We start from the raw sequence: 16,429 nt of genomic DNA, 5'->3' as shown, positions 1-16,429 counted from the left end.
CCGTTGTGTTTACACAATGTGAAAACAGCCAGTTAAATCAGTTCTGATTTTTAATTGCAAGTAATAAAAAAAAAGACAACCATTGACAATATCAGTCATTTTTCAACATGTTTTGCATTAGAAGGAGAAAGCTTTAAGTCTGTCTTTTGCTTAGTTCTTCACACAATTTCAGTTAAAAATGCCAAAGGTTAGTTTAATTTGTAGGTTTTATAGAAGACACATATCCACTCTCAGTTAGATATTGTTCATTTTCTTGATTACTTGGGACTTTAGTTGTATACAGGTTTGTCCTCTTGGAAAGGCAAATGGATGCAATTGCCCACAGACCCTCAGGATCTATGAGGGGAGAGAAAAAAAAAAAAAAAAAAAAGACAGCTAGCAGCTGGTGGCTGAAATATAATTAGTGTCAATATGTAAAATACAATTAGCATCAGCATGCAACCTGCTCCCTAGGCCTGCCTCAGTTGTCTTTGGTCTTCCGTGATACCTCATCCCTCAGATCATCTACCTGCTGACCAGCTGTTATTCTTGATGTCTGTGGTTACTAACTATTGGTTAAAATATTCACATAAAACAATTTCCAAATTCAGCCTGCATAAAGATATTAAGCATAAAGGACAGGTGATGTAATGATATACGCTGGGTCCTACACTTCTGTAGACATGGCATACTTATACCTGAACTTGGCTGTGAAGAATTATCTTGTTAGGATTTTGTCTTAATCTGTCACAGTAGAGCACTGTAGTTTAAAACTAGACCTTTTACTACCGTGTCGTCATGTTATCAAGATGGAAATATTTATACTTATAAAAGAATATTAGAACAATATTTGAAAAGAAGTCACACTGAAAAGTTGTTAAATTCTAATTTTTAAAATGAAAGATAAGAAGCCTGTTGAACCTCATTAAAATGAAGAAAGATAAACAACTAACAAACTTTTTTCCTTCAAGAAAAATAATGAAAGCATTTATCAACTTAGAGGTGAATAATGCTTTAAACAGTTTATTTGTGAGCCATTTCTTTGAATTTAGAATGTGCTTTTTAAGACACGTTGGGTTTAACATGGGTTTAAAGTTTTCAGTAGAGCCAAGAAAAGGCTCTGAAATCTGTAACATACCTGGGGGTAAGACATGGCCTAGTACAGGTTTTTTTCTAAGGTTTAGAATCTTTCAATTTCTCACTGTTGTAAAACTCTCACACACTTCATAGTCTATATTGGATCTCTTTAATCTCTTCCCTCCCTTCCGTCTTTCCTTTTTTTTGGATAGCATTCATATTGAAAAATTTTTCCAATGATTTACATTATAATTTCCCAAATGCTTTTTCCCCCATTTTTGACCTTCAGTTAAATAATACCTCCATACACATGAATTTAAAGTTTCCTTTCTTAACTCATCATCAAATGATTTATTTCAAAAATTATTAATACACCAGAGGACTTATTTGATATAATTACAGTAACTCACTTTGCAAAGGGAAGAACTTATGAAATACAAAGATGAGCCAGTGGTTTATCGATTTCTTTTCCAAAACTCTGGATATTTAACATTAGAAGCCAGTAAGTTTTGAGAAGTACAAATCACACAGAAACATTAGGTATGCCCTTGATGAGTGCTTGAATCTCACTGCTGGTTTTGTACAAAATCAATGCTACTCTTCCATCGTCTGCCAGGGGCTATGCTATTGAGTGTTAGTTCCTGAACAGGGTCACTTAGGCAGAACTAGAATATTCAAAAAGTTGTACAGTCACAAGATAGAGTCTATACAGGGCTTATCTACTTGTAGACTTCACATTTCAAGTGTGCGTGTTGGTTAAGGGCTTGGTGTTAATACAGGAGCCAATAAAAATTTGGCAAATGAGGTGTCCTATTATGAATAGAGCCAATTTTTTTCAATAACGTAATGCCACATCAGCTTTATAAAATCTATTATTATAATTACCAACTGAAGTGTCAAAAGGCAAAATTTCAATACATTTAGTTTAAAGATACAATTGGTTTTTATTAGCAATTCATGAATCAGGGAGCATCTCACTTAAAGGTTTAGAAAAGACTCTGATGGGCTGAGCAGGGGAGGCTGGCTTTATAGACAGAAACGAGCTGAGGAAAGCAGAAACAGGGAACAATAAGCTGCTTGTGGAGCATCAGGTTCATTTCCTTGTGGGGGTTAAGGCAGGAGGGACTTCCCTATTGGGCCAGCTAAAACTGGTCTGTCTGGGGATTTGGGGATTATGTCTCTCTCCTGGTTTCTCAGAAGGTCATATGAAAAACTCAGTTTTAGTTTGGTGATGTGGAACCCTAGCATGAGTGACCCTATTTTAGTTAAATCCATTCGGGCCCAATATAGGAGCTCAGTCCAAATCAATAGCCTCCTATAAATAGTATTTAACAGAAGCAAACAATCGTTTTATTTAAAAGCATCCAGTATCCTTCTAGGTAAAATAATACTCTTCATACATTCTGCGTGGCATCTCCATTCTATAGTCAACTCTCTAGTTTACTTCAATTTTATTAAGTATAATTTTTTTAAAAGTAAACTTATAACTCTCCTACAAATACAAATGAACACGTGTTAATGACTTTAATTAATTAAGAAGAGAACCAGTAAAATGTTACAACAGGATTAAAGGAGAGTTCAATGTTTCAGACATACATATAGACCATCAGGAATACTAAAATGAATTTTGAAATCGATGAAGAACAAGACATTCTAATTCCATTCCACCATACTCAATCCATTTCCATTTTCATGGACAAGAATCACTTACATTATTTTCAGATTTTTATAAAATTCAAAATGGCAAAATAGCTCAAAGACAATGAAAGGTGAAACTAACCATTGTGTCAGTTTGCTGTGGGTGATTTCTACACTATTTTGGATTAACTAAATACTTTTAAGTCATTTTTATATCCTTTGTTTGCTTTTTAAAAATAAACTGGTTGTTTTAGAATTTATATTACACATCTTTATCTAATCATGGTCTGCCTTCAAGTGATACTACATCACTTCTCATATAAGTATAAAAACTCATGTACACTTTTGTTTCTACTCTCATGACCTTGTGATATTGTTTTCATACACTTTAATTACACACACTGTATAAAACCAATTCTACATTATTTGATGGAAAAATTAATTACATTTTCAATATATTTAAATGATAACAAAAAAATTTTACATATATTTCCATGTAGCCTCAGTTCCCAGTGATCTTCATTCCATTGTGTAGGATCCATATTTTCAACTGACATGCTTTTTCTTCGGCTTGAAAGACTACGTTTTACATTTTTTTAGTGTAGGTCTGCTTGTGCACGTCATTAAATTTTTGTATATTCAAAAAAGTCTTTTATTTGAAAAATATTTTTGCTGAGTATATAATTCTAGATTGAAAGTTTTTTTTTTTTTTTCCTTTTAGAACTTTAAATATGTCGCTCCACTGTCTCCTCCTTTTCATTGTTTCTGATAGTAAGTCTGCTGTCCTCTGTATGTTCATTATGTAAAAACCATGCTTTTTGTCTCTGGCTACTTTAATGATTTTCTCTTTATCACCTGTTTGAGCAATTTGATTACAGTATTCCTTGGTGTAGTTTCCTTTGTTTCCTGTGGTTCATCAAGCTTTTTCAATTTCTGGTTTTGCATTTTTCATGAAATTTGAAAAATTTTGGATCATTATTCTTCCAGTATTTTGTCTATTTCACCTCCCTCTCTCTCTTTGGGGGATTTTAATACATGCACACTTGGCTACTTAACATTTTCTCACAGATCGTTGATGCTTTGTTCATTCAAAAATATTTTTTTTCTGTCTTTATTTACTAATCTTTTCTTCTAAAATATCTAACCAGTAATAGCATCCAGTGTATTTTTTTTATCTAAAACATTTTATTTTATGACTCTTGAAGATCAATGTGTCTTTTTTATTTGTTTACATCTTTTATGTCTGCTTTTGAAAATATAGGATGCATGCATACATTTAATACATATTAAACCATTTATGATAACTTTTAGTGTCCTTGTACAATAATTGCAACACTTATGTCAATTCTGGGTTTGTATCAAGTGATTGATTTATTTTCTCATAATATTTCCTGCTTCTTTGCATGTCTGCCATCTTTTGATTAGATGTCTGACATTCTAAACTTCGCCTTGTTGTGTGATGCATAAATATCTTTTTCCTATAAACATTTGTTTTGAGTTACAGTTAAATTACTTGCAAATAATTTTCTTCCTTCAGATCTCAGTTTTAAGATTTTTTTTAGGTGAGTCAGAGCAGTGCTTGGTCTAAGGCTAATAATTCCCTACTACCAAGGAAAGATCCCTCTGATGACTGTACCCAATGGCCTGTGAATTACGAGGATTTTTCTGTCTAACTTATGGGACTAGACACTATCCTTGTCCCTGTGTACATAGCAAGTACTGTTCCCCCTAATCCTTTAGTTTGGTTCTTTTACCAGCTTCAGACAGTTTCTTCATACTCATGGTGGTAATCAACACTTGGCTGAGTGATGGAGGGGTACATATGCAGATCTCCAATGTTACCTTTCTGTGAAGTTAACCCCTCCATACTCTGTCCTCCATACCATACCCTCTTCAGTTACCAGAGTGTCAGCTTCACCTCTTTAACACAGAGTCTCTTGGGCTCTGTCTGGCTTCTCCTCCCCTGTGCTGCAGCCTAAAATCTCCCTCCAGGTATGAAGCGACCCTGATCAAAGGGTTACTTCTTTTATTTTCTGTCTGTCAGGGATCATTGTTTTTTGTTGCCTGACATCCAACGTTTTGAAATCATTGTTTCATATATTTCTTCCCAATCTTTGCTGTTTCAGAGGAGAAGGTAAATCTGGTTCTTTTTACTTCATCTCTACTTATAGCAGAAATTTGTGTTTTGACTTTTGATACTGTGAAAGATTGTCAAATAATCTCTCAAAGCACACTTAGAATCTTCTGCTGAGTCCTTAACAAAATATACTGATGGAATAGAATATTTTACAGCAGCCAGCACAGCTTCTGATAGAATGCCAGCAAATGGTAAGCACAAAATTCAAGTGAGCCTACATGCAAACAGGACAGAAAGGCAGAAGATATTTTGAACTAAGAGCAGCAGCGATGCTCATTTTTGACAGTGAGTTAGAAAGCCACAAATACCTTCAGAAAAAGGTATACAGTTAAATAAATATATTGTTTTCTCTGACTGTGCATCCACATCATTTTGGATAAGAGGAATCCTTTTAAATTTGGCCTAAAAAGTAACGCAGTTCCCACATCTTAGCAGTTGTATTCTTTCTATTTGTTGACTTAGAAGTTACAAAATGACAAAAGATGACTTTTAATTTAGTAACTTTCAATTTATTCTATTTTATTCAACATAATAATATGTACATACATATGAAAAAGATGAGTTATACATTTATTTAACCAATTATTTATTTATCTACAGATAATTCATGGCATTCACATGAAATGATAACTCCTTAAAAATTCCAGATTCCCCACGGATGTCTGAAGCCTGAAAATCAGAATTCAGGAAAACAACTTTAATTGATTATATGTAAATGTATATATATATAATATAAATGGGATGACTATTTCGGTTTACTATAAATGTACATACTATAGTATAATAAATAGTTATAATCATAAATAGTTAAATACAAATAGTTGTTCATAGTGTTTAGATTTCCATCTGATTTTCCCTGACTTTCTGTAGAAACAAAATAAGAAAAAAATAAAAAAACATTCTGGATATCTTAACCTAAAATATGTGAGTTGGAGGAGATCCAGTCTCTCACAGTCATCTCCTCTGCCCGTTTATAGTCAAGTATCGTTATTCTAGTTATACTGGGGCTGAGAAGGGGAATAATTTCTGGTCTCAAACAAGGTCTAGATAACCAGTGGTATATAAACTTGAAGCAAAATTATAATTTATGTATCAATTTTCATAATATAAGTGAGTTTATTTGAGATATATGACAAAAATAAAGATTCTTGAAAATAGAATAGTGATTTCTTTCTTCAAAGAGTACATTTATTCTGCTTAAATCTCTTATTTTCTTTAAATGATTTCTTAAAAAGATTCTCAGGCTTCTAATGCAAGTCATCAAAATAATTAAAGTGAGCACTCGTACAGATTAAAGTCAGATCCAACAGAGAAACAGGAGAAACATTTCAGCAAATACGACAGGAAAATAAAAACGTCGAAGACATCAGATCTGCTCACAGAGCACTTCCCAAAGGTTACATATCAGCTTCAGGCAGATAGCAACAGAGAATCACCCTTAAATCTTTTAGAAGATTAGGACCGATAACAAATTAAGCAATAAAAACACAGAGAACACTTGAAGCTCTCCATACTCCTCTAAATCAAACAACAACAAAAATGTAGCTTGCATTAATGTCTGTTAAATCAAACTGCTTTTCTTCTCCCTGCTCTGCCTCCTATTTTCAGCTTTGTAGTTAGCTGACCTTTTTCTGTTGTTAGTCTCTGATATATTTAGCATCTAAATGTGTATTTACAGACTTATTTGTTAATATGATGCTGACACATTTTAAACTACATCCCAGGATTCTATTTTTTGAATATTTCTTTGTTTTTTCTCATGTGTCAGCAATCCTTGATTATTAGCTGTTCAATAGAGTTTGCAGAAACCTGACAAGAATATAGCCTATTATCTTATTCTTTTTGCCTGAGGCTGTGTCAAAATTTGTGATAATTTTTAGGTTTCCTTATTCCTTCGATGTATCTTATTTATCTCCTACTGGAGGGGTAATATATAGTTCCTGCCTTTAAAGAATTTACATTTTAGTGGGGGTGATAAAATAGGCACTATAAATGATAGACTAAAATATTAATAAGTGCCAAGAGAGGCCGTAAGTTAGGTAGGATCTCCTGGAAAGATGAAGAATAACAGAGAGAATAAAGAAAATTAGGTGATATAAAATTTGGTCGTAATCAAGTTTTATCACTCCATATTTAAGTCAATTTTCTTAAGTCTCTGAGATTTAGAGCTTCTATCAATAAAATGTGGAAAATCTGTGTTCTGCAGAATTATTTTAAATATTAAATGAGTTCATTGAAAGATTTTAGTCAGCACAGAAGGATATTAGTTACATTCATACTAACTTAGGGGCTCAGAGCTTTCACAAAACGATTTTGGGCTATGCCTCAAAAAAAAAAAATAATAATCCAATTAGAAAATGTGCAAAGAAGGTGAATAGACATTTCTCAAAGGAAGACATGCAAATGGCCAAATAGGTATATGTAAAAATGCTCAACATCAGTAATCATCAGGGAAATGCAAATCAAAACCACTCTGAGATATCACCTCACGTCACCCCAATCAGACTGGCTATTATAAAAAAGACAGGGAATAACAAACGTTGGTGAGGATGTGGAAAGAGAGGAACCCTCCTGCACTGTTGGTGGGACTGTAAATTAGCGCAACCTTTATGGAGCACAGTATGGAGGTTCCTTAAACAACTACAGATAGAACTTCCATATGATCCAGCAATCTTACTCCTGGGGATATATCCAGAGGATTGGAAAACATTAGCTCAAAGGGATACCTGCACTCCCATGTTTACTGCAGCTCTATTTACAATAGCTAGGCTATGGAACCAACCTAAAGGTCCATCGATGGATGATTGGATAAGAAAATTGTGGTATATATACACAATGGAATACTACTCACCATAAAAGAGAATGAAATTCTACTATTTGCAACAGTATGGATGAGCCTGGAGAAAATTATCCTAAGTGAAACAACCCACGTACAGAAAGAGAAATACCACACATTCTCACTCATACCTGGGAGCTGAATCCATAAATAAACAAATGAACAATAAAGAGAGATAAAGAGAAAAAAAAAAACAGTCACCGTAATACATTAAACTTTTAGAAAATTAGAGGTGGAAAGGGGGAAGGGAGGGGGGGAGAGAGGGTGGCTAATGAGGAATTGGTGAATGGACACAAAGAGTGACTGCATGTTGTTATGATTAATAACCTAACTATACTGATCTAGCTACCACACATTGTACACAATTACTGAAAATCAACATTGTACCCCACACATATGTATAATAAAAATAAATTTAAAAAAAAAGTTGGTTTTTTGAAAAGATAAATAAAATTGACAAACCATTAGCATGGCTAACAAAAAAAAGAAGAGAGAAGACTCAAATAACAAAAATTAGAAATGAAAAAGGCGATATTACAACTGATTCATCTGAAATACAAGGAATCATTCGAGACTACTATAAACAACTATACGCCAACAAATTTGAAAATCTGGAGGAAATGGATAAATTTCTGGACACACACAAGCTCCCAAAACTGAACCGTGAAGACGTAGAAAATTTGAACAGACCAATAACAATAAAGGAGATTGAAGCTGTTATCAGAAGGCTCCCAACAAAGAAAAGCCCAGGACCAGATGGATTCACAGCAGAATTTTACCAAACATTCAAACAGGAATTGACACCGATTCTTTACAAACTATTCCAAAAGATTGAAACGGACGCAAATCTCCCAAACTCATTCTATGAAGCAAACATCATCCTGATACAAAAACCAGGTAAAGATATAACCAAAAAAGAAAACTACAGGCCGATATCCTTGATGAATATAGATGCAAAAATCCTCACTAAAATACTAGCAAACAGAATACAGCAACACATACGAAAAATTATTCATCACGATCAAGTGGGATTCATCCCAGGGATGCAAGGTTGGTTCAACATACGCAAATCAATAAATGTGATACACCATATTAATAAAGTCAAACACAAGGACCATATGATCATCTCTATAGATGCTGAAAAAGCATTTGATAAAGTTCAGCACTCATTCATGACAAAGACCCTCTATAAGTTAGGTATAGAGGGAAAGTATCTCAACATAATTAAAGCCATATATGACAAACCCACTGCCAATATCATCCTGAATGGGGAAAAGCTGAAAGCTTTTCCTTTAAGAACAGGAACTAGACAAGGATGCCCACTCTCACCACTCCTATTCAACATAGTGTTGGAAGTACTAGCCAGAGCAATCAGAGAAGAGAAGGAAATAAAGGGCATCCAGATTGGAAAAGATGAAGTCAAACTGTCCCTGTTTGCAGATGACATGATCCTATATATCAAACAGCCTAAAACCTCTACAAAAAAACTGCTGGAATTGATAAATGATTTCAGCACAGTAGCAGGATACAAAATCAACACACAAAAATCAGTAGCATTTCTTTTCTCCAATAGTGAACATGCAGAAGGAGAAATCAAGAAAGCCTGCCCATTTACAATAGCCACCAAAAAAATAAAATACTTAGGAATTGAGTTAACCAAGGAGGTGAAAAATCTCTATAATGAGAACTACAAACCACTGCTGAGAGAAATTAGAGAGGATACAAGAAGATGGAAAGATATTCCATGCTCTTGGATTGGAAGAATCAACATAGTGAAAATGTCCATACTACCCAAAGTGATATACAAATTCAATGCAATCCCCATCAAAATTCCAAAGACATTTTTCTCAGAAATGGAAAAAACTATTCAGACATTTATATGGAACAATAAAAGACCACGAATAGCCAAAGCAATGCTCAGCAAAAAAAATAAAGCTGGAGGCATAACACTACCTGACTTTAAGCTATACTACAAAGCTATAATAACCAAAACAGTATGGTACTGGCATAAAAACAGACACACTGACCAATGGAATAGAATAGAGAATCCAGAAATCAACCCTCACACTTACTGCCATCTGATCTTTGACAAAGGCACCAAGCCTATTCACTGGGGAAGGGACTGCCTCTTCAGCAAGTGGTGCTGGGATAACTGGATATCGATATGCAGGAGAATGAAACTAGATCCATACCTCTCACCGTATACTAAAATCAACTCAAAATGGATTAAGGATTTAAATATACACCCTGAAACAATAAAACTTCTTAAAGAAAACATAGGGGAAACACTTCAGGAAATAGGACTGGGCACAGACTTCATGAATACGACCCCAAAAGCACGGGCAACCAAAGGAAAAATAAACAAATGGGATTATATCAAACTAAAAAGCTTCTGCACAGCAAAAGAAACAATTAAAAGAGTTAAAAGACAACCAACAGAGTGGGAGAAAATATTTGCAAAATATACATCTGACAAAGGATTAATATCCAGAATATATAAGGAACTCAAACAACTTTACAAGAAGAAAACAAGCAACCCAAATAAAAAATGGGCAAAAGAGCTAAGTAGGCATTTCTCTAAGGAAGATATCCAAATGGCCAACAGACATATGAAAAAATGCTCAACATCACTCAGCATCCGGGAAATGCAAATCAAAACCACATTGAGATACCATCTAACCCCAGTTAGGATGGCTAAAATCCAAAAGACTATGAACGATAAATGCTGGCGAGGCTGCGGAGAAAAAGGAACTCTCATACATTGTTGGTGGGACTGCAAAATGGTGCAGCCTCTATGGAAAATGGTATGGAGGTTCCTTAAACAATTGCAAATAGATCTACCATACGACCCAGCCATCCCACTGTTGGGAATATACCCAGAGGAATGGAAATCATCAAGTCGAAGGTATACCTGTTTCCCAATGTTCATCGCAGCACTCTTTACAATAGCCAAGAGTTGGAACCAGCCCAAATGCCCATCATCAGATGAGTGGATACGGAAAATGTGGTACATCTACACAATGGAATACTACTCAGCTATAAAAACGAATGAAATACTGCCATTTGCAACAACATGGATGGACCTCGAGAGAATTATATTAAGTGAAACAAGTCAGGCACAGAAAGAGAAATACCACATGTTCTCACTTATTGGTGGGAGCTAAAAATTAATATATAAATTCACACACACACATACACACATACACACACAAACCGGGGGGGGGGGGAAGAAGATATAACAACCACAATTATTTGAAGTTGATACAACAAGCAAACAGAAAGGACATTGTTGGGGGGGAGGGGGGGAGGGAAAAGGGAGGGAGGTTTTGGTGATGGGGAGCATTAATCAGCTACAATGTATATCGACAAAATAAAATTTAAAAAAAAAAAAAAAAATTAATAAAATAAAAAAATACCCTCCCCCCCCCCAAAAAAGGGTTGAAGTTGGTCGTATTAAAAAAATGTAATATGGACTATGGTAATCTAAATGGAGGTATGCAAGAATAAAATCATAGATGCAGGAAAGTGCAGGACAGGTCCAATAGCACAAAGCCCAAATTATTTAGAGGTATCATATACACAGGAAAGTCCTCAGAGAAAAATCTGAGAAATGGAAAGCTGAGACAACATCAAGAAAATTCTTAAATTCTTAAATGCTAGTTAATGTGTATGGATGGTGTTCAGTTGACAAATAGTAAAATATCACATGATGCTACGAAAGAAAAACAGATACTGTTTTTAACTTTGTCTTATGGAATGTTTGAGAGTCATTTGTTGTATGGATGAATTGAAACAATATCATGCTGCAGTTCCTTAAAAACAGACTGAATATGTACTTTGGGAAATAAAAACCGACAAAATATTTTTCTGCTGACACTTAATTCCACCAAAGTTAAACCAGAGGAGAAAAATAGAATTGTCTAATGACATTGTAATGCAAAGAAAAAAAAAAAAAAAAACCTGGAACATGGTGGATTTTTTTTTTTTTTCAAAAATAGCATTCCTGATGACACCCTAGTCTAGCTAACACATACAAGTACCTAACAGAAAAAGGTCTGACCTGCAGCTTCTGCTCTCATGGCAGCTTCCTGCTGCCATGTGAGGAAATCCAGGCTATCCCACAAAATGATGAAAAATACATGGAAAAACACATGAAAGATACGTGGGAGGGTTGTTCCTATCACCCAGGAAAACATCCTGCCAACTGCCAGACATGCGAGTAAGGCTCTTGTGGATCCTCAAGCCAATACCTAATTTGCTAGAAACATGAAAGAGCCCAACACAAATCAGCCAAGATGGCAAACATGATTGTGACCTAAATCAGTGCTTGTTGTTCTTTTTTTTTCTTAAAAAGATGACCAGTAAGGGGATCTTAACCCTTGACTTGGTGTTGTCAGCACCACGCTCAGCCAGTGAGCCAACCAGCCATCCGTATATAGAGATCCGAACCCGCGGCCTTGGTGTTATCAGCACTGCACTCTCCCGAGTGAGCCATGGGCTGGCCTTAGTGCTTGTTGTTCTAAGACACCAAGTTGTGAAGTAGTTTGTTACCCAACAAAAGCTAATTAATATAGGGAATGTTTTATGATAGCAACTAGTAAAACTGATATGTTTAAAAAAATAAAAGTATACAGAAATATTCAAAACCAACCTGTACACCTCCTCTTTCTTCATGGAAAACCTTATATATATACATCTTATATTTTTAAGTTTTACATTATTTTATTGACCAACAAATACTTTTTAAGTGCCCACTACATGCCAGAAAAACAGGCTGAGGTGAGAAGTATTTTCTGGAGTTCCTGTCCTTTTTCACCTGAATATTACTCAGATATTAGAAGGTATAGGAGCAGCAAAAATGCAGAAGACATCAAAACTGGGTGAAGAGGGATGAAATCAATAAAGGAAGTCAACTCAGCGCATGATACACCAGCCTGCATTCACTAACACAGAGGAAAGTTTTTATTAGCCAATGGAATTCATGTAGTCTGCTTCAGTAACAGCAAGATGCCTGTAAATTTGGTTAGTTTAAAGAGGAAGTAGCCTTTTAAAAACAATTTCCTTAGGAAACGAAAGACAAAATTCACATCCAAAATAAAAGAATCCTAAACAAAAATCTCCAAAAACAATAAAGAACAATTTAAGCAGCAAAATGTAAAAATGCATATAAAATTTCGTGTAAAAAAATGCATGTAAAATGACAGTTAGGGTACTTGAAAGATGCCAATCACTTGATGATGCAGCTTTAGGTAGTTAGGGACTATTTATCAAAAGTGCATCATAATAATGGATCAAGACCATCAACTCTGACTTGTTTGTATCCCTAGATTCCTGCATTACAGAAAACAAACAAAATACGAATCTGCATTTTTATAACATCTTATTACAAAATAGCACAATGTTAAAAACTAGAAAACAAGGGAAAAGATAACAGTAGGCCGTTCTTTTCATTATACCAGCCAATGATAGCAATTGCTAAAATGTCAGCATCTACTCTTCCAGTAGTTTTCTATATGTACAAGGTAACTTCAAAAAGTTTGTGGAATGACTTGTATTATCTTTCAAAATTTTCCATAAACATTCTGAAGAACCCTCATATCTACATAAAACATAATCTTTAGCCCTTCTTTTTTAAACTTTAAGTTGTTATTTTAGCAACATAGCTCAGAATACACTTAGTACTTAAACTAATTCTAGTGTGCACAGCTTCTATACAAAAATAGACTCATGTAGATGATGGGAGCACAAATTGGTACTGTCTTTAGAATGGGAAATTTGGCGATGTATATCAAAACATTTTAATGTTTGTATCATTTGATCCAGAAATTCTGAGAATTTATCTTAAGAAAACTGAGAAATACAAGGAAAAAGTGAGCCATGAGTATGCCATTATTTAAATAAACTTTTTAATGCATGTACATCCAACCAGACATTGCTAGGTACACTGCACAACAATTGAATAATGTAGGGAAAAAGTAATAATACTTTGTCGGATCTGCCGCCAGCCAACCCAAACAGCCCTAGCCTCGTTCTTTGGTGGGCGAGCAAATGGCCCGGATTACTCTTTCCCTCCTGTCCCCTTTGTAAGGAGACGGGGGAAGAGAGCTGTGAAGAGAGGTGAGCACAGCCGCCGGACCCAACCAGCCCAGTTTAAAGGACACTCAGACGTGGCTGGGGTTCTGTCAAGCAGTTCCGTTTATTATCACACAAGCACTTGCTTTTAAAGGCAAATGGGGAAGGGAGGTTTTTACATCCTCCAATCAGCTTAAAGGTTACAAGAGCATGCATTCTATCTCAATGCCTAGCTATTGCAATCACGCAGTGTTCATGAGCGCAGAAGCACATATTTGGCCAATAAGGGCTAAGGCAAGGTTCCCGCAGACACCCCCACCCTACTTCCTCCCGGCGCCGTCTTAGGCTGCCACGTTAATACGCCCTTGTGGGCCCATAATGGCGCCGCTTGTAATGTCACTTAAGGTGGTGTTAGTTTTTAAAGCCCGACATCTCCCCCTTTCTGTTTTAGTAAAGCAGCTGGAGGCGGCTAACCTTCCCAGCCTTGCCTCCATTCCCCCTGGTGGCTGTGCCTGTCTTAGGTTGTTTCCCTCTGGAAATCTTACCTGTCATTGACTATCCAGGCAAGCGGGGGTGGAGCGGAGCCTTACAGATTGGCCTTGATATTTTAAAGGGCCATATTGACCCAAGGGCTGTCAGGGCTTTCATTATGGGCCACCTCCTCTACCACCTGTGTGAGCATTACGAGAGAAGTGGTGTTGCGCCTTATAAGGGACACAACCTGGTGAATCTAGGGGGCCCACCAGGGAGGAGAGCAGGGTGGTGAGCCATGGGGAACTTGAAAGCCAGCTTTGGAACCAATTACTATTGGCTTCTCGCTCTTTTTTTGCACTTTTCTAGCCCTTCTCTAAGCTTAGCTAGGGAATCTTTGACCACTCCAGAGTGGTCGGCATAGAAGCAACACTCTTCTTTGAGGTCAGCACATAATCCTCCTTGCTGTAAGAACAACAGGTCTAGTCCGCGTCGATTCTGTAAAACAACTTCAAAAAGTGATGTTAGTGATTTTTTTTTAAAACACCTCCAAGTGGCCAAGATCTATGTGCACTGCCTCTCTAAGGGAAGCTACCTGTTGATGTGCCAAGGCTATTCCAGTGGTCCCAGTACCCACTCCAATAACTCCCAAGAGGGAGCTGATGGCCACCTCAGCTGCCCCTGGGGCCCGCTTGTTTCGGGTCCAATTATTTCGGGTTTTGGGGGCAGTGAGATTTGCCACAGTGCTGCAAAAGGGTTTGTTGGCACTTACGCAAGAACCTTTGCCAAGGACCCATGGGAAGGTGAGTCCGGGGTTGGTGGCATTGGGCAACACTACTGCTTGATTTATCTCTGCCTGCACATGGCACTCTTCTTTAAAGAAGGCACAGAACTTGATAAACAAATTTGGGGGGAGGACAGCCTTGCAGAGCATTTTCCAGTCTTGGGTTGTGCAGGGTTGGTGCACTAAGCCCTGGAGGATGGTTTCTGCCCATGGAGAATTGGGCCCATCCTCTGTGACAGCCTATTTCAGCTCTTTAAGGTCATGAGCTTCCCAAGGGTCCTTTTTCCAATGTAATCCTTTTTTACATAGGGGGCAAGGTGTGATAGGGGGTTTTTTGCCTTTAGCCTTGGGACATTGGCTTTTAAAATGACCTTGTCTTCCGCAACCAAAACATTGTCCCTTGAAGGGTGGGGAAGTATTGCCTGAGGGGATCAGGGTGGTAAACGCCTTGAAGGCTTCAGTTAAGTTTTGTGTCTGAGCCTGCAAGGCTGAGGATAAAGTCCTGGCCTTGGCAACAGCCTTTTTTAGTTCTTTTACAACGTTGACTGGATAGGCCTGAGGGGCCGCTCCCCCCATGGGCTGCGGACAGCTGGGGGTTCCCAGTGAGCCATAACAGGGAAAACCAGCGGCTCTGCCGAGGATGTTTTTAAAGGAGGGATAGCCTCCTCCACTTCTTCAGGTGCCGCTTTCTCTCCTTCGGCTAAACTTTGGCGGGATGAGTTTGCCGGGAGAGGAGGGAACAGGCTAGAGGCATAGGTATTACTCAGTGGCTCAGGGCCTTGCATTGGCAGCTTTGTTTCCTTTTTTCTCTCCTCATCGAACTGCGTCCAATCCCTTTCTGCCCCTTCCTGATGCTCGGGATGGAAGCAAAGCTTTAGGACAGAGATGGAGAACCCTAAGGGGGGTTCTAGCCTGTGACTAATCTCGTTCTTTCTGGCCAGGGTCTGAACCTGGTTCCAAGTCTCATAGGAGAACAAGTTGGATGAATGTGCCCAAGGGGCCACCTTCACTACATGACGCCAGGCATTGGTGGCTGTGGAGTCAGATATTTCTAGCCCTCTGCTTTTTAAAATGTACTTTAGAGCCTTGCAGGCTATCTCGTCACTCTTTCCACACACACACCGCCCATGTTGCCCCGGGAGGAAAGGACAAAGGGAGCAACAGGGCATAGAAGTGCAGGGACTTCCCCCTGTTATGGTACTCACCCTGACACGCAGGCGGATTACTTCACGGTGACTACTGCGGTTGCTGGGGCCACTCTGCTTGTTGATCACCCTTCATCCACTTTCTTTCAGGACCAAGCAGCCGGGAGCCTCACTCGCTCGCCTTTCACCCATGAGTTTTAAAAACTCCTCACATTGGGCACCACTCTGTTGGGTCCGCTACCAGCCGACCCGAACAGCCCTAGCCTCATTCTTTAGTGGGTGAGCAAATG

The sequence above is a fragment of the Cynocephalus volans genome, chromosome 5, assembly GCF_027409185.1.
Source record: "Cynocephalus volans isolate mCynVol1 chromosome 5, mCynVol1.pri, whole genome shotgun sequence".
In the NCBI taxonomy this organism is placed as follows: domain Eukaryota; kingdom Metazoa; phylum Chordata; class Mammalia; order Dermoptera; family Cynocephalidae; genus Cynocephalus; species Cynocephalus volans.
The sequence above is the reverse complement of the archived record's forward strand: the minus strand, read 5'-3'. Positions refer to the sequence as shown.